Here is a 15,675-nt window from a genome sequence, read left to right as displayed (position 1 = left end):
AGCAGAGTCACATCTTGTCTCCAGATCCAGGAGTCTGGGGCTCAAAATCCATTGGGTGGCTTCAAAAACTGTACCTTCGAAATTGCACTGATAGTAATTTTATCACAACCCCTTAAAAGTGATCTGTGTGTAAAGGTTTCGGGTACAAGTGTTGGCCTCGAGTCAGTGACCCAGCTTTCAGAAATTGCTGTTTTTATTGCAGATTAAACTGTAGATTGGGTCGTTTAGATTTGTAATGGAAAAATATTAGCCAATGTACTTTCCTCCCCTCCACCCTCTATCATCAGGGCATATATCAAGTTGCACTATCTGGCAGGGAGTTCCAAATGTTATTTGAGAAGAGGGAGGAATGCAAGCGATGTCAGCAGAAAACAGCTGAGTAGCGGTTAAATTTCTTTGGCCTGAACCTGCTCCACAGGGAAAAAGAAACGCAACAACTGGACTTGTTTCGTTTCACCCCAGCACAAGCCATCCTTTGGAAACAGATGATGTTTGTGAGCAGATTCTCCTCAGAAGCTGGGGTTTTGGGATGCTGCTGGGCGGGCAAATCCTACTGCGGACGTGGCAGGGCGAGCTCGGCAGGGCCAGCTCTGTCTGGGATCCCTCGGTGAAAGCACTGAGGCACCGGCTGTTGCTGCTCCCTCGTTCATCTGAAGCCTGCAACGTTAGAGGGGCAGCTTTAGGTTGCATCTCCATGGCCTCCTGAACTTTTTATCTACATTGGCTTTAAAGATAAAAGCCTTAAGAGCTGGCTCAAGTGAACTTGCACAGAGCTGCCAAAGAGCAGTGGAGGTGCGTGCAAGGATACTGTTAGCTGAGAAGCTGGGCTGAGTTAAATGGTACCCTTAATCCCCTTGATACGGGCAGAGTCAAGTTAAAAGGTCTTCCCCACTTGGAGGGAAGGCTTTGCACGTGTAGATGCTGGTTCACTTAAGGGCAGCGCTGCCTCTGCAGTGGGAGCCCCTTCTCTGCTGGCATTTGCTTTGTTGCTGAGGAAAGAACTTGCTTCTGCAGGGGCTCCATCACAAGTGTGGAATTTCTGGTCCATGGGGGCTTTTAAAATAAACAACAATGGAGACAGCAAACAGATAGAAACAGAATGGTTGAACAGGAGAAGAACACAAAGTAAATATAGCCCTTCTTTTAAGTCTGCCCATCAGTCTGCAGCGGCTTCTTTGCCTTGCACTCCCTGTTTTAGCAGGATTTTGCTGGGTATTCACATAGCAGAGATCCACATTTTGCTTCTCGTCCTTACAGCTGTTGCCGGATGCAGTCCCCTGCCATGGTCCCGCTTGGGTTCTTTCTTGCCTGACTGGGGTTTAGTGCCCCTTCCCTTGCTCTGTTCTTTAGTTTGTCCCATTTCCTGCCTCTGGACCGCTCTGATGGGACAGCCTGGTCTTCTCTATGATGAAAACCCAAGTGAGAAAGAGAACAGGAGATGACTTTTCTTGGATCCCTCCCCAGCTTTGTTACAGCTTCCAGAGGGAGACTTCCAGCAAGAGCTGCACAAGAGTCCTACTTAGATACTTGAGTCAGATTCTTTCCTAGCCCCTGATCCCCAGGACTGTCTTTAGCCCAAGCCAGTGTCTGTGCTTCACAAATGTTTCATACTGAAATATTTTCCAGGTGTAGTGCCCAAATTGCATCAGGTACTTGGGCCTAATTCCCACCGCCTTCAGTATGAGTTCTGCCACTCTCATTGCAGGAAGTGTGGACAAGTGTCAAGGTCAGTTTTCGGAGTGTTTGTAATGGAACACAAGAGGAACAAAATGGACCTAAGGAAGACAGGGTTTCTGCAATCCTACTTCCATTGCAGTCAAAGGAAACTCCCCCATTAATTTCAGTAAAAGGAGAAATAAAGTATAAACCGGGAAATCGGATGAAACTCAGAGAATTTGCCCGTGAGTTTATTTTTCTTAGCAGTATAGAATAATTTCTTAAACTGAGGAAATGTTCCTGATAGCTGAGATCTTCATTCCAGAAATAGTGTGGCTAAGTATTTTTGTATGTGGATTTAAATTCTTTAAAAAAATTAATGGTATGAATAGTTTTTCATTAGGGACTGCACGAATGACACTGATGTATTGAAACAGTATATTCAAGATCTTAAACCAAATCCTGCTCTGAATCTTTTGTCTTTGAATGTGTTTCCTCTCTTCCTCACCCCAGTTGTTGGAGCCTGGTTATATCGCCTAGAATGGCCTGGTGAAACAGATATATTTTTATTTGCATGCAAATTGGTAGGAGGCAGCTTGGCTGTAAATACTGTGCTAATCATTCCAGGTTCATCAGGACCCTAATTGGCTGCAGGATTGCCTGTAACTCTCAGTACCCTGATTCAGAGCAATAGGAATTGTTGAATCTACATAATAAAGTGAATGTGATGGAAGGTGAGCTCACACCTACTTGAGATGTGTGTTATTATTCCCATCAAGGTCAAAGACATTTTTTTCCCTTCCAGATATACATATTCATAGAGCCTGTGCACAACTAATGAGTCGGAAGATTAAATGGTTGTGGATTAAGAACAAACCCTACTGTTCTCCTAATTTGATTGAAAGTTACTTGGTTCATCTGATTAGAATTCTGAATTCAAACCAGCTAACACAGACTCCTCAGCTAGCTGCAAAATCTGAGCCTGGCAGCCACGAACAGGTTAAGGTTTCACCCAGTCCCCCCAAATCTCAGGGAGGCTGATGGATCTGAAGGACCACTGGAATCCCCCCTGAACTTCCACAGGGAGAGACTGACAGAGGGCAGAAGGGCTGTGCTGCCAGGGTCGGCTACCACCCAAGATCTCCAGCCAGGATTGATTTTATGTCAGATTTTTTTAATATTATAGCAGAGATATTACTTCTAGTCCCTGGTAAAGGACATACTACTTAAGATACTGAGATGAGCCTTTGCTCTTGAACTGCCATGCATTAAAATATCTCTTTTCCACACATACTGAGTTACATAATTAGCAGCCATGACTCAAAGGAGTCCTTGCCCTAAGCCCCCAGTGTCACTGCTTTTCCCTGAGGTTGGAAGCAGTTGTGCTGGTCCCAGGGCTTGGGAAGGGCTGCAGCATCACCGGGCTTGGAAAACCATGGGAGACAAATGGCCAGGTCTCACAATAGGTGTGAGTCAGTCCCTGTGCACTTAGGTGATTTGACTTCCTTTGCTCTGCTGTCTGGGCTACTTGTTTTGGGGAACAAATCCTTATTAAAGCTTTATCTGTAACATCCTCACTTCCACCAAAGGCTCCCTGTGTGCATTATTTTCCTGCCTTGTGCTGTGCAGCACTTCCTCTGCTCCCCAGCCGCAGCTGCTCCTGCTCCAGCTGCCTGCGCCAGGACTTTTGGCACAGCTCCTTAATGAATGCTGCTCCAAGATGCTTGGCTTAACTTCATGGCACCCAGGAACATTTGTCCTTTCCCTCTAATCTCCTGAATTGCAGGAGTGTTCAGTATTTGGGCTTTAGATCCTGCCTGGCTTTATTCAGGTGTAGAAAAGGGGAGAGGAGAAGGTGCTGGAGGGTCTGCTTAAATATAAAGAAAAAAGATAATGGTTTGGGGCTGTGCTGTCCTAGTTCTTTCTTTTTTTTTTCCCTTTTTTTTTTTTCTTTGTGCATGCATTTATTTTAAGTTTTCTGTTTGAAAGGGGAGAAGGGACCACAGGGTTTGACCTGTGTATTTAACAAAAAGAGAGCACTGAATGAGAGGATTTCAAGAAGTTTTCACAGGTGTTTTAAAACAGCATAAGATTCCTGTTTCCCTAATGAAAATGGGAGCAGTGTGTATCCACAACAGAAATGAAACAAAGAGAACTAAGAAATGTGTTGGCATTCAAAAGAACAGGAAAGTAACACTGTTCCTGTCACTGTTAGGAGGTTAAAATCCTGCCTGGCAGCCTATAAACTATTTAAATGATCCTACAGAAATTCCACTGACTGAATCATTTTTGGGATTTATAGCTAAATCCTTCACCCCAATTGAAGACCCAATGTACTCACAGCCCTGCCGGCAAATACACCTTAATGAGGGGAAATTGTAAAACAGGACTGAAAAAAAGCCCCTCTTCAGCAGAGGTCCTTGCTGCAGTCCTCACTTCACATGGCCATTGAGATGATGGCAGCTGTGCTGCTGTGATCATATGTGACCTAGATTTTCCTCACAGTAGTCCTGTGCTCTCCCTGATCTTGTGTAGGCCTGAATGAATTGAATGGGAACATTTCTGGATGCTTTCAGAGAGCAATGATATCTTTTTCTCTCTCTCTCTTGTTCTTCAAACCACAGCATCTGTTCCCCTTGTGGTTTTCTCCCTTTGCTCTCACTCAGTGCTCGTGAAAGAGGACAGGGCTGGTGTAGCTTTAATTTGGGTAATGGTGGATGGGGAAATCAGGGCAGGTGTGATCCCTCCTTGGTGTCCTGTCACACAGCAGAAGGTAAAACTTGAGTCTGTGGGTTTAGCACTGAGTGTGTACAAAGGAGGGGAGGAGGGCTCTAGGGAAGGTTGAGGGGTGAAACTTGCAGCATCAGGGAGCCTGAGGTTCTGCACGTGGCATCGAGAATGCGTTTAGGTACTATTCACACAAAGTTCTTCTGCCTGGGCTCAGAAATTACCCTATGCAAGCTTCTAATTCTGTGTGGGAGAAAAGCTGGAGAGACTCAGCTCCTCAGTGCATGTCCAAGCTCTTGTTAATGCAGTTTGGCTGGATTAGGTGTGGCTAGGAGTAAGCTCGTTGCATTGCAGTGCCCAGCAGAATGTCTGAGACCATCGCTGGCTCTGGTGTGGAGGTCCTGGGGCCACCCTCCTCTGGACATGGCTTTTTGCTTCTCAGTTCCCAGCTTTGACACCAACGCTACCTCTGCAGGTGAATAGAAATCCCTCCATTTTTAGGTCTTGGTTAAGGTACAAGGAGGAAACAAAACCAGATCTGGTTTGGTTTCCCTTGGTGGGACAGCGAGGCCTTGCATCAAAACAGGCTGAAGTCATCTGTGGGGCAGTTCCTTCCTTCCATCCTTCCATCCTTCCATCCTTCCTTCCTGTTGAAATTCAAGTTTTTGGGTTAAGATGCAAAACTTTTTAAACTAAAATCAAGAAAGTAGCACTTACAGTCAGAGTCCAGTGGAAACTTTTAGATACTGTTCTGGTGGGAATAAAAATAAACACTTATTCTCTTTCTCAGTTCATATGTAGAATAAATTGTAATGATCCCATCATCTGCTGTGCAGAAAGCCGTAAGGACAACTTCTCTTTGGTGCTGTCTTCAGTTACAGAACTGTTCTGACAGTGGCGAGTGAGTGTTACAGGTGGTGGGTGGGGGTTCCTTCCGAAATTTTATATAACTCCAATATTATCTGTTCCTGTGATTGACTTGACACATGAATTCAAAACAGTTGGAGCTTCTCTCCCACTCTGGTGTAGCAAACTGGATGTGAAAATGACACTTCCCCCTGGGAGCTGATAGTTTGCTGTTCCATGCATGGTGTTGGGTTCCTTTGTTCGCTGAATGTGGCACTTGGCAAGTGGTTTTTGCCACTTCAGGGTTGTCAGTTCTGTGTGCTAGAGGCCAAGATAAAGCTTCACAAAAAGCCTTTCACTCCAAACAAATCTTCTCTGTACTGCACTGACTCGATGACAAAGGAACCAGGGGCTTAGGGGTGGTTTGGATTTCTTTCCACCCCAAAGTGTGTGTGCAATCTTCCCTTGTCGTGCTTTTATTTTAACGTGGTATTTCCTACCCTGCTGTAAACACCGGGGTGGTTTTTGTCTTGTGACTCGGCAGCGCTTTGCCACGACATTCCTTTCATAACGCGTTGCTGATAGTGCTGGATGTGCTGCTTATCAGAGGGTTTGTACCAGGAGCACTTAGATAATGCCGGGAGGGGATGCATTAGCAGCAGGAGACCTGTGTGAAGCACTGTTGGGATACATTTGTGACCAGGAGGATAAAATACATGGGAGCAAGCCCGTGGAACTCTGGAGAGTTGGAGTTTCAACACAGCATGGTGAAGCAACACGTAAAGAGTGTCCTGATCCACAGTGGGATTATTCCATCTGTGAAGTGACCCCGGTTACTCATGAACAGCACAGTGCCAAGGGTGCAGGTCTGGGGAGCAGCATCTGTCCTGAGACCAGTGAGCCATGGACATTGGTCATTACAAACAGAAGCAGCCAAAATGTGAGAAGTCTGCGTGCCAGTGAAGCTTGCTTGGCTTTGATTTTACTTGGAGAAAACAGATCAAATTTATCATAGGGTTCACAAAGGTGCCTGAATGCTGAAATCCTCAGCAGCCATGACTTGATCCATCTCAGTGGAATTAGCTTTGCCTGTTGAAAAGCTTCATTTTTCATTGGATTTTATCCTGTTGTATTATTCCTTATGCATCAGCAACATAAGGATTCAGACGTGGATTCAGAATTATTGTGCTTTCAAATTGTATGCAAATGGTCTGACTGAAGTAATAAGTTGATATTTTGGCTTGTTTTTACTGGCTTCTGTAACAAAGAATGCAAATCACAAACAACCCAAAGGTACCGGATCCTCTTCTGTGCACCAGGATTTTTCCATGCAGTTTGGCAGTTGTCTGAGTGCTCAGCTTCTAATGGGGGAGAGGGGGTGTTACATATATAGGGACAAGGCAAAAGCCGTAATTCCTGGTCAGATAGGACTGAGAGGAAACTTTTCTACTGAAAGGACCTCTCCTGTGTATTGTGTCAGAACTGTCACAACCTCCAGCTGCCAGAACAACCTCTAGGGCAGTGGGATAACTATCTAAATGTAGGGAGACAGCAGTAGTAGGCAATGAATCTGCAAAATTGGAGATAAAGTACATGCAGTCCAACTGCAGAGCCAATTATAATCAATGTAGGTTGTTTTAGGGACCTTGCAGAAACCAGGATTTGACTTCACAAGATGAAATGAGAAATTTAACAGGGATGAAGAAAGGCGTTACCACGCTATTCATAACACTCCTTGTTAGAGGCTGCCAGCTTCTTCCTGCATAAACCGAAGGGAGCTACAGGTGATAGAAAAATAAATTGGTCCCTGTGGGCACAGTGATTTTGTCTGTACATGTGTATTAGAGATGAGGTCAATGTGCTATGAACTGCAGGTGAAATGGTAACAGTGGTACCTGGAAACCTGGTTTTTGTCGGAGGTGCTGGAGAGCTGCTCGGAGATGGTCAGGGAATAATTCTGTTCAGGCTGAGTTTAAAATAAACCTTTCCAAGAGCATAGAAATTGCTTGTTGGAAGAGTAAATGGCAGATTGTGTGAATCTTTATGAATTTCCTGTCCTCTTCTCACAGTTGTACCTTGCAATGGGGGGCCTGTCAAAGCTGCAGGGGAACTTTGTGGTACAATGAAAAATTGGACGTAGTTTCCTACAGGTCAAGCCAGCTCCTCATTGCTGGCTCATCTCCTTGTGTGCACTTTTGAAGTACTGGGTTGTATACGGTCCTGAAAAGTGTCTGCGTCTTTTATCCCCCTCCCCATACAGCTTTGGCTTCAGTCTGAAGCACAGTTATGTGGGCAGGGAGAAAATGTTCTCTAAATAAATCCATCATAAACATAGTGCCTGTCCTGTAATGGTTGGGATTAGAGAATAACAAACTAATAAATCAAAGTCTTTTATTTCTTTCCTTCTTATTGGCTTTCTTATTTCTTTTCTTCTTACGTGCTGAAGGCTTCTGAGAAGTTCCTCTGTTTCCCAGCCCTGAGCTCAAAGCAGAGATCCCCTCACAGCTTGCTTTAGTCAGGGCTGATGAAGGAGAAATACTGCTGGGTTTGCCTGGACGCTCAGACCCAGGGTAGGTTTTGATTCTCAATTGAGCAGGTCCAAAGTTTTCCATAGCTTTTCTTGTCTAGAATAGGAATATCTAGACCAGGATGCTTCTGACCACTCCACCAAGGCTCTCCGGTCTCATTAATTGGGCTCTACACCCCCAAATTAATGACTGTGCAATGTGTTGCTGTTCCATTCATGAGATCCATGGTTGTGTTGAATTTTGGCAGTACCAGACTCTTCTTCCACTGCCTTTGAACTCCTGCCTGGCTTTCCCCAGTCTTTACAGAACCATCCACTTATCCTTCTGGCCAACAACTTCTCTGATCCCTAAGGAGCTGATACATTCCCTTCAAATTGCTCTCCCATCTCTCTTCATTTTCCTTCTCTTTTCCTTCTCACCGTCTTTGCTCTGCACAAATTGCTCCCAGAATGGAGCAGTCGATTTTGCATAGAGGAGAGATCACGTAGGACAAATTTACCAAGATGCTGCTTCTCCCTCAGGTTGCTTCTTTCACTGTCACTTATCTCCCCAGGCTCTGTAGCCCAAACTCTCCCTGGCCTCCATAGACTGAGGACAGAGAGAGCAGGAAAATGTTGCCTCAGATTTAATTCTATTCTCCAGCCCCTTTCTCATATCTCCACATTTTCTCTGTCTGGATTATTGCCTTTGGGGACAAAGAGTTTTTTTTGATACTGTGCAGATAATATGATGGTGGAATGCAACACTTGGTAAGTGAACCACCTGTTATCTTGTTTTCACAGCTCTTTTTCTTATGCTTACATCTTGAATGTGAGGTTTGGATTTGCACATTTTCCTTCCTCTGCAGCACAGCCACCCTGGTACAAAGCATTGGCTTTATTGTGTGTAACAGGTCCTAGAAAGTTGCTTAGATCTTTATTTCTTGGCACAAATAATGTGGCAGGAGCATTTTCAATGCTGCCCTCATAACGAAGGGAGAATTTTTCACTGGAACTCTACAATCATTTTTAGAAAATAATTTGGAGCAATAAGAGTGAGTGACAGTTCTCCCCTCAAACCTTTTCTGTTAACTGACAGAAAGGATGCCATTTGCTTCCTTTGCAAATAAAATGAACAAAATAGTGCGAGTGATACCTGAAAATACCACATAAAAAGTGCTAATAAAAGGCAGCCCTGGTATCTGTTGAGAAAGGACATCATTGTTCTTATTCAGTCTCAGCCATGATGAGAATCTCACCTTCCAGACCTGACTATACAACAGGCTATTTTGAGGAGTCTCTTTACATTGCTTGACTCTACAAGGCTTCTAAAAAATATATATTAAATGTAGGCAAAAGGATTACATTCCAAAAAAATCAGACATGTAAATGAAAGCTCCTTGAATCTTTGAAAAATCTTCCTTAATATTATATAATAAGAAATACATAACTGTGCCTATTTTTACAGTAATTTTCTTTCATTTGATGACATTCAGTAGTAAGATTTATTATTACCCGCATGGAAAGTATCCTGCCTGGGGGTGGTTGAAATAGATCTTGCAGACAAGTCATCAATCAGCTCTTGTTTATCTATTCAGAGATCAGTGATATCAGTGGCAGGAACAATTCCAACCAATTCAAGAGTATTTACTGATAATAAAAGGAAATGTTCATGTGGCCTTATACTGCTTCTCTCTCCAGAGGTCACACAGCATTTTTGCAGGAGGTCTAATTTATTGAGGCTCATTTGAAGATGAGGCAGGGAGGGCTCTAAGGTGTCCAGAGCCCCTGCCCTGACACTTCTGTGGCCGTGGCTCCCTCTCTGGGAGAAGGTTTAACTTCCCTTGCAGAGGGCTTTAAGATAATACTGGTCCTCTCTGTCCCCAGTGCTAATGAGTTCAGCTAAAAGGATTTAAGACTGATGCAGACAAAAAGATCTTTTACATCAGCTGAATTGCATGCAAAATGATTGTCTTACACTGCTCAGGAGTGAATTGTAGCCTCTAACTGAACTCTGCTATAATTCTAAAGCAGAAGGTCTTATATTTGTGTCCCCAATAGAGAGGTTTTTCAAAATTTTATGACAACACTTAGAATATTTATAGGTATTGACTGCAGGGTTCAGGACAAAGATCTGTTGTCCTTGAGGCAAAATAACAACCCTGACTTTACCTAGTATTTGCCTCTTGGTGTAATCAGTCTGGAACTAACACTGCAATTGTTACCTAACCTGTCTATGACACAAGGGTTTTGTTCCTCTCACTTTTGCTTTATTTTCTTTGTAAAATTCAGTATTTATACTTACTGAAACAAAGAGCACTTTGAATCACAACATGAAGTGTATGGTTTTTAAAAAGTTATAAAGGGGTCTTTTTTTTTTGTTTAATTTCTATATTTTTGTCTAAGGAAATTTACTGGAACATTCATTTCTGTTTGAGAGGAAACTTGCTCTATGTGGACAATAAAGATGTTAAGATCAGGATGAATGTCTATGGGAGATAATAATAATGAATGAAAAAATGCATCAGTCCAGCACTCATATTTTCCAGGAACTGCAAGAACTCAGTTCTGGGTTGTGTTTTAAATCTGAGCCCCATTGTTCCTGACTGGGTTCCGAGTCTGTTGGAAAGACTTCTCTTTGTTCCTCTGAGCTGCTCCAATGTGAAGCATTTGGACCAATTCCATATTTTAAGCGAGATTTTTAAGATGAACACATATTTTCATTCTTCCAGCTTTAGAATTAGAGCAAGGCATCTTTCCCTTGTTTCCTGCTGGACATGAGCAGAGCACAGTGACACTGGCAACAGTAATTTGACCTAGGATGAGCCCGTGAGGGGACAGCCAGCAGTTATCAGTGTACGTGAGAGGTGCCAGGAGCACACTGCTCCCCTGGGGCAGGGAACATGCCTTGTGAGGCAGCACAGCCAGGGCTTCACCCCTGGCACGTGTGAGCTCTGTGCTCTGTGCTGACGTGATTTGTTCTCCCCACAGATACAAGGTGGGTGAGAACATTTTTTTCTTGTTGATGCTGTGGCACTTGGTGGCATTAATCAAATGCTTGTGGTGCCAGGGCCAGAGTTTAGTTGTGCCCTTTTGCAGGTGAATGCCCCAGCCTGGTGGCACAGAGGTGTTTTTCTTCCTCTCTTTTCTTTCTCAGTCTTTATGGAATTTTTACACAAATGGTGCTTCAGCTGTGAAGCACTGAGGGTGACCTGCCCTCGGACACTCTGGCATTTGCCCTGGTTGTGTGCAGCAGGAGCCTGGGAAGCTCTTCCCGCTCACAGGCAGGATTTGTTACTGGCTAAAGTTACTCTCCTTGTAAGATAAGTTATTTGGAAACACGGCCTCTCACCCTTTTAACACCCACCAGTTAAACTTCTTCCCTTTCAAAATGCCCACATAAGGTTTCCTGGCCCAGCCCAGCACCCACCTTGTGTCCCTGTGGCTGTGCTTGCTCTCTAGTGTCACATCATGTGTGAAACGGTCTTTCCTACCAAGAACTCCGAGAGCTCTACATTCCTGTGTCACACTGCATTTGTAAGCCCGACCCTGCTATTGACAGATTGCTGGTCTGTGAGACGGCTCTGACAATACAACCTGGCAAATATTATCCAGGAAAATACTCAGCAGCTCGTTGCCATCAGCAAACCTGGGGTCCCTAAGAGGTCGATGTCAGCGTGCGGGTGAAGCCATCCAGCAGGATTGTGTTAGAGCTTGCACGGAGCATGAACTCCTGAGAGGGGACTTGGCACTGGCTCGTGCTCAAGGGCAATTGTTGGAGCAGCTTGTGAGCAGGCAGCTTGCCAGTGAGGGCATGGCTGTGGACAGCTCACAGAGCGTGTGTGTGCACAGGGCAGGCAGGAAGCACAGCTGGAAAATGGGAAAGGGATTTCTGTAAACTTCTGCTCCGAGGGGGAAGAGCACATTCAGGCGATGCCAATCCGTGGAGGAGTAAAGAAATGATTTCTGGCAGCTAAGACAGGTTTTGGGTCTGGCTAAATCTGACAGAATGCTGTGGGGGAGAGCTGGAGATGTCATGGTTAATGAGTATGGAAATTATATCAGTAGCTTGGCCATCTAGGTTTTAAATGTTGTCAATCTATAACATGCAATACTTCAGTGTAACATTTTCTGGCTGCCTAGTTTAAGGCATAAAGACAGGCAGCCTCTCAGTAATGAGTCAGTATCTATAGAGAGCAAGCTGTTGATAGCAAAGCAGAAATCTTGGCTTCTCATCTCAGCAAGTTTAAATTAATCAAAAAAGATGGTGGGCAGGAGAAGAAGAGGGGTTGTTTTCTTTTGTTTTCACATTTTTGACACACCTGACAAACTGAATTCCCCATGATTTTTCTGCCTCCCTGCTCGGCCCACAGGAGCATTAATTCCTCTCTCTCCTCTTCGTGTACTCTGGCCCATGAGCTGTGCAGTGACCCTTTTGCTCAGCTCATCTTGGCATCCTGGAGTGCACTTAGACTCTGCACCACGAATGCTGGGAGAAGGCAAAACCTGTTTACTGTAAACACATTCTCCTCAGCACTTCAGTCCAGCAAGGGATAATTACCGAAACTCCAAGACAAAGGTGTTGTGTATCTTTTTACTGGTGGATGGAAAGGATCCTCTTCAAGTCTAATGAGTCTGTGGCTCTTGCAGACATCCAAGTGGGCCTTGCTGTCTCCAGAAGAGACAGAAAGTAACTCTGGGAAGGCAGAGTGTGGAATCTGACACGACTGTGTAATTGAGGAAAAAGAGCTACATGCATTATTTATGAGAGCAGAAGGCTGGGCTTAATGTTAACAAGTGAGAAGAAAGTGGCTTCAAAACACTGGCTTTCTGCTCTTCCCTGTAAGAAAGGCTTCTGATTTAAATTGCTTGCATTTGAGAGCAGGAGGGGAGACAGAACTGTTATTTATACCAAGCCTTATTCCGTTTATGTGGAGTTGTACAAGATTGAGGGAGAGGCAGGGATTGCCCCGAGGAGAGCAGCCTCTGCTCACTCAGGCTGTGGCCAGGATGTGTCATACATGCTGCCCTGTAACGAGCTAATCCCAATCTGCTCCAGGCAAAAGATTTCACTGCAAGACAGAAGCAAGCAGAATTGCTACTCATTTGGCATTTCCATTGGGCAGGGATGGTTTTAAAAAGCTGAGGAATTTTCTCTGAATCACTCTGTCCACTCCATGCCCTCCCTTTGCAACCACTGCCCAGTTTTGGGGTTGGATGAGCGGATTTTGTGGCTTTTGTCCTTTTATGGGTCCCCCACAAGCAGGGTCTGCCCTGTCGGGTGTTAAGGTAGGAGCTGGAACTGGCATGAGCCATCCAGCTCAGGCTGTCATAACATCTCACTGTAAAGTCACATTAATGTGCTGGGGCTTTTGGGTTTTAGCTGTTTTCTGATTATTTTCTAAAGAAACCAGGCCTGGCTGGCTAATGAAGTTTTGCCCTTCATGATGACAACGTGTGATTATTATCAGCAAAAGATATTATGTTCCAAAGAGTACGGGATGCTGAGCTGCCTTTTTTTCCTAGGAAAACACAGCGTGGGCTGAGGCAGGGCAAGTCCCTCCCTGTGGAGAGATCACCTTCATAGCTGAGCAAATTATCACCTTCATCACTGTCTGCATGGCAGTCACACCTGGAGGCAGGAGCAGGAGCTTGAACTCTTGCTGGACCTTTTTGCAGCTCAGCACATCCATTAAGGACCCCACCACAAAGGGGATAAAGGCTCTTCTGCCCACTCCACCCAGCAGATGTACACGACATTTGCTGCAAAAGATTTCACTGCTGCTACTGCAGCCCTTCTTGGGTTGGAGTCCATGCTTGGCATGTTTGTGCTGCAAATCTGGCACCCAGCACTACTCCATGAGCTTGTATTTACAGAAGTTCCATGCTTTTATTTTCTACAGGTCCCAAAAGGTAAAAGAAAACTCTGCTTTCTTTCCTTTTTAAAGGTCATGAGCTTCTCCCATCCCCATTTCTGTATTACAACCAATGTCCTTTCTGTGGTATAAAATCCTGACTCCTTCCTGCTGTGATCCTGAGCAGCCAGAACTTTGTTTCTGGGCGGAAAATTAGCTCAGTGGGGTAGGATGAGAATAACTAGGCCTCTGTAAAAGTCAGGAAGCAAGAAGTGAACAGCATTGCACTGGAACTGATGGGGGAAAAGCACTCTGTTCCTTGATTTCTAACACTGGCTCATTGATTCTCCTCTTGGTTCAATCAGCAGTTACTGCTTCTCCTTAATCTGGGTTCATAACTTCTTAGTGGAGCGGGTTCTTAAGAGAAATACTCCTGAGAAATCATAACAGCAGACAGGAGGGGAAGCTGAAGAACACTAGGGTCTTGCCTGCATGCCAGAACGATGCATTGGAGCAGGGAATTGCTGTTTCTAATAGGCTTCCCTGGAAAGTCCCTGTGCAGCCAGGTTTGTGGCTGCACAGCTTGTGTGCGTGTCCAGAGGGGCCAGCAGACCTCAACCTCAGTGCTGAAAACGAGTAGCACCTTTTTCGAAGGAGTACTGCTAAATTTTCCCTGTCCCCAGGCTTCTCATAGCAAAGAAGGTAACAGCAGGAAGGACTAATGAATAAAGATGATTTTTTGTAAAGGTGGGATTGGAACGGGAGAGGCTGGAGGTGAGGCACAGGGATGGGGGAGGAGGGAGGCAGCCCGTGTGGGGACTAGTGAGTCATGCATCCTCCAGCAAGTACTGACTCACTGGGAAGATGATCACTCTGCTGTTCCCTTTCTGCTAAGGCTGAGGAATAGTCAGTCGACACAACTTTATTCTGCGAACTCCCGGGTTGGAGAGTGAGGTGTAGAAGGGAGGAAGCTGGAGACCGTGGAGCACTGAAGTGGGAGGCAGGGGTGAGCCCTGGAGCACAGCCTACAGCTGGTATTGCTGCTGAGACTCCCTGCAGCAACTGGAGGGGAGAATTCCCCATGCATGGGCTGGATGTGGAACTGTGGCTCAGCTCCTGCAGCCAGGCTGGGCACTGGAGTTTTCAATACCTGTGTTCTCTTTGCTGCAGGGCTAAGGCTCAGGTGCTGTCAGCACTGCTGCTCCCAACAAAGCACAGAAGCTCCTTGGGGCCAGACTTGGAGTGTGCCAGCTGGGACAGGTGTCACCTGGCAGAGATGTCACCTGGGAGAGTTGTCACCCCACTCCCCTGTGGACAGTTAAGTACAATCCAGGGGGATGCAGTTCTGATGTTTATCTCCTGCCCAGCTCATTATGCTTGACAGATGAGGAGAGCCATCACTGAATCTGTATTATCTGCAGGTTTCTAAAAGAAAATACATCTTTTTACTCCTTGTGTACAGAGGAGAGTGATTCTGAATGGCTGAGGAGAGGGGACAGAGGGCCACATGGTTTCTTCCTCTCTGAGAAAAGAGGAAAGAAGATGTGTTAGAAGAATCCAAAATGACCCCAAAAGCTGATTCTCACTCACATTGTTTCCTGAGTGAAGTGCAGAGAGCCCTGATCCACAAAGTGGTGCTGTCAGGATTTTTGGAGCAGTGGAAGGCTCTGAGTGTGTTTGTGCAGCCAGCATCGAGGGCAGGGGCTGGAACTGCCCAGTACAGCCAGTGCCCAGACCTGGGATCAGAAACTGGGAGAGCAGTTGCAAGTCACAGCTGCAATTTTCTCTTGCTTTACAAGTTTTATGCTGGTAATGTGAAGTAATTAATGAACCAGATCAGTGCTGCAGAGGGGGAATAATTTTAATGCTCCTTTTAAAGAGGCTACTAAATCAATGGGGCAGTTTAAAATGGAGTGATAGCCTAGAGATTAGGGAGACTTTATGCGAGAAATTAGGCAGGGCTTTGAGAGTGATCGAATCTCAAGTAGGCAGGTACTTCATGAACTGCTGCGTGGGCATTTGCATGTTCAACACACACTGGCAAAGGCACAACTCGCTGAGTTTTAGGCCTGACTGGTCAGACTG

The sequence above is a fragment of the Corvus brachyrhynchos genome, unplaced genomic scaffold, assembly GCF_000691975.1.
Source record: "Corvus brachyrhynchos isolate BGI_N302 unplaced genomic scaffold, ASM69197v1 scaffold200, whole genome shotgun sequence".
Classification (NCBI taxonomy): Eukaryota; Metazoa; Chordata; class Aves; order Passeriformes; family Corvidae; genus Corvus; species Corvus brachyrhynchos.
Note: the sequence above shows the minus strand (reverse complement) of the source record.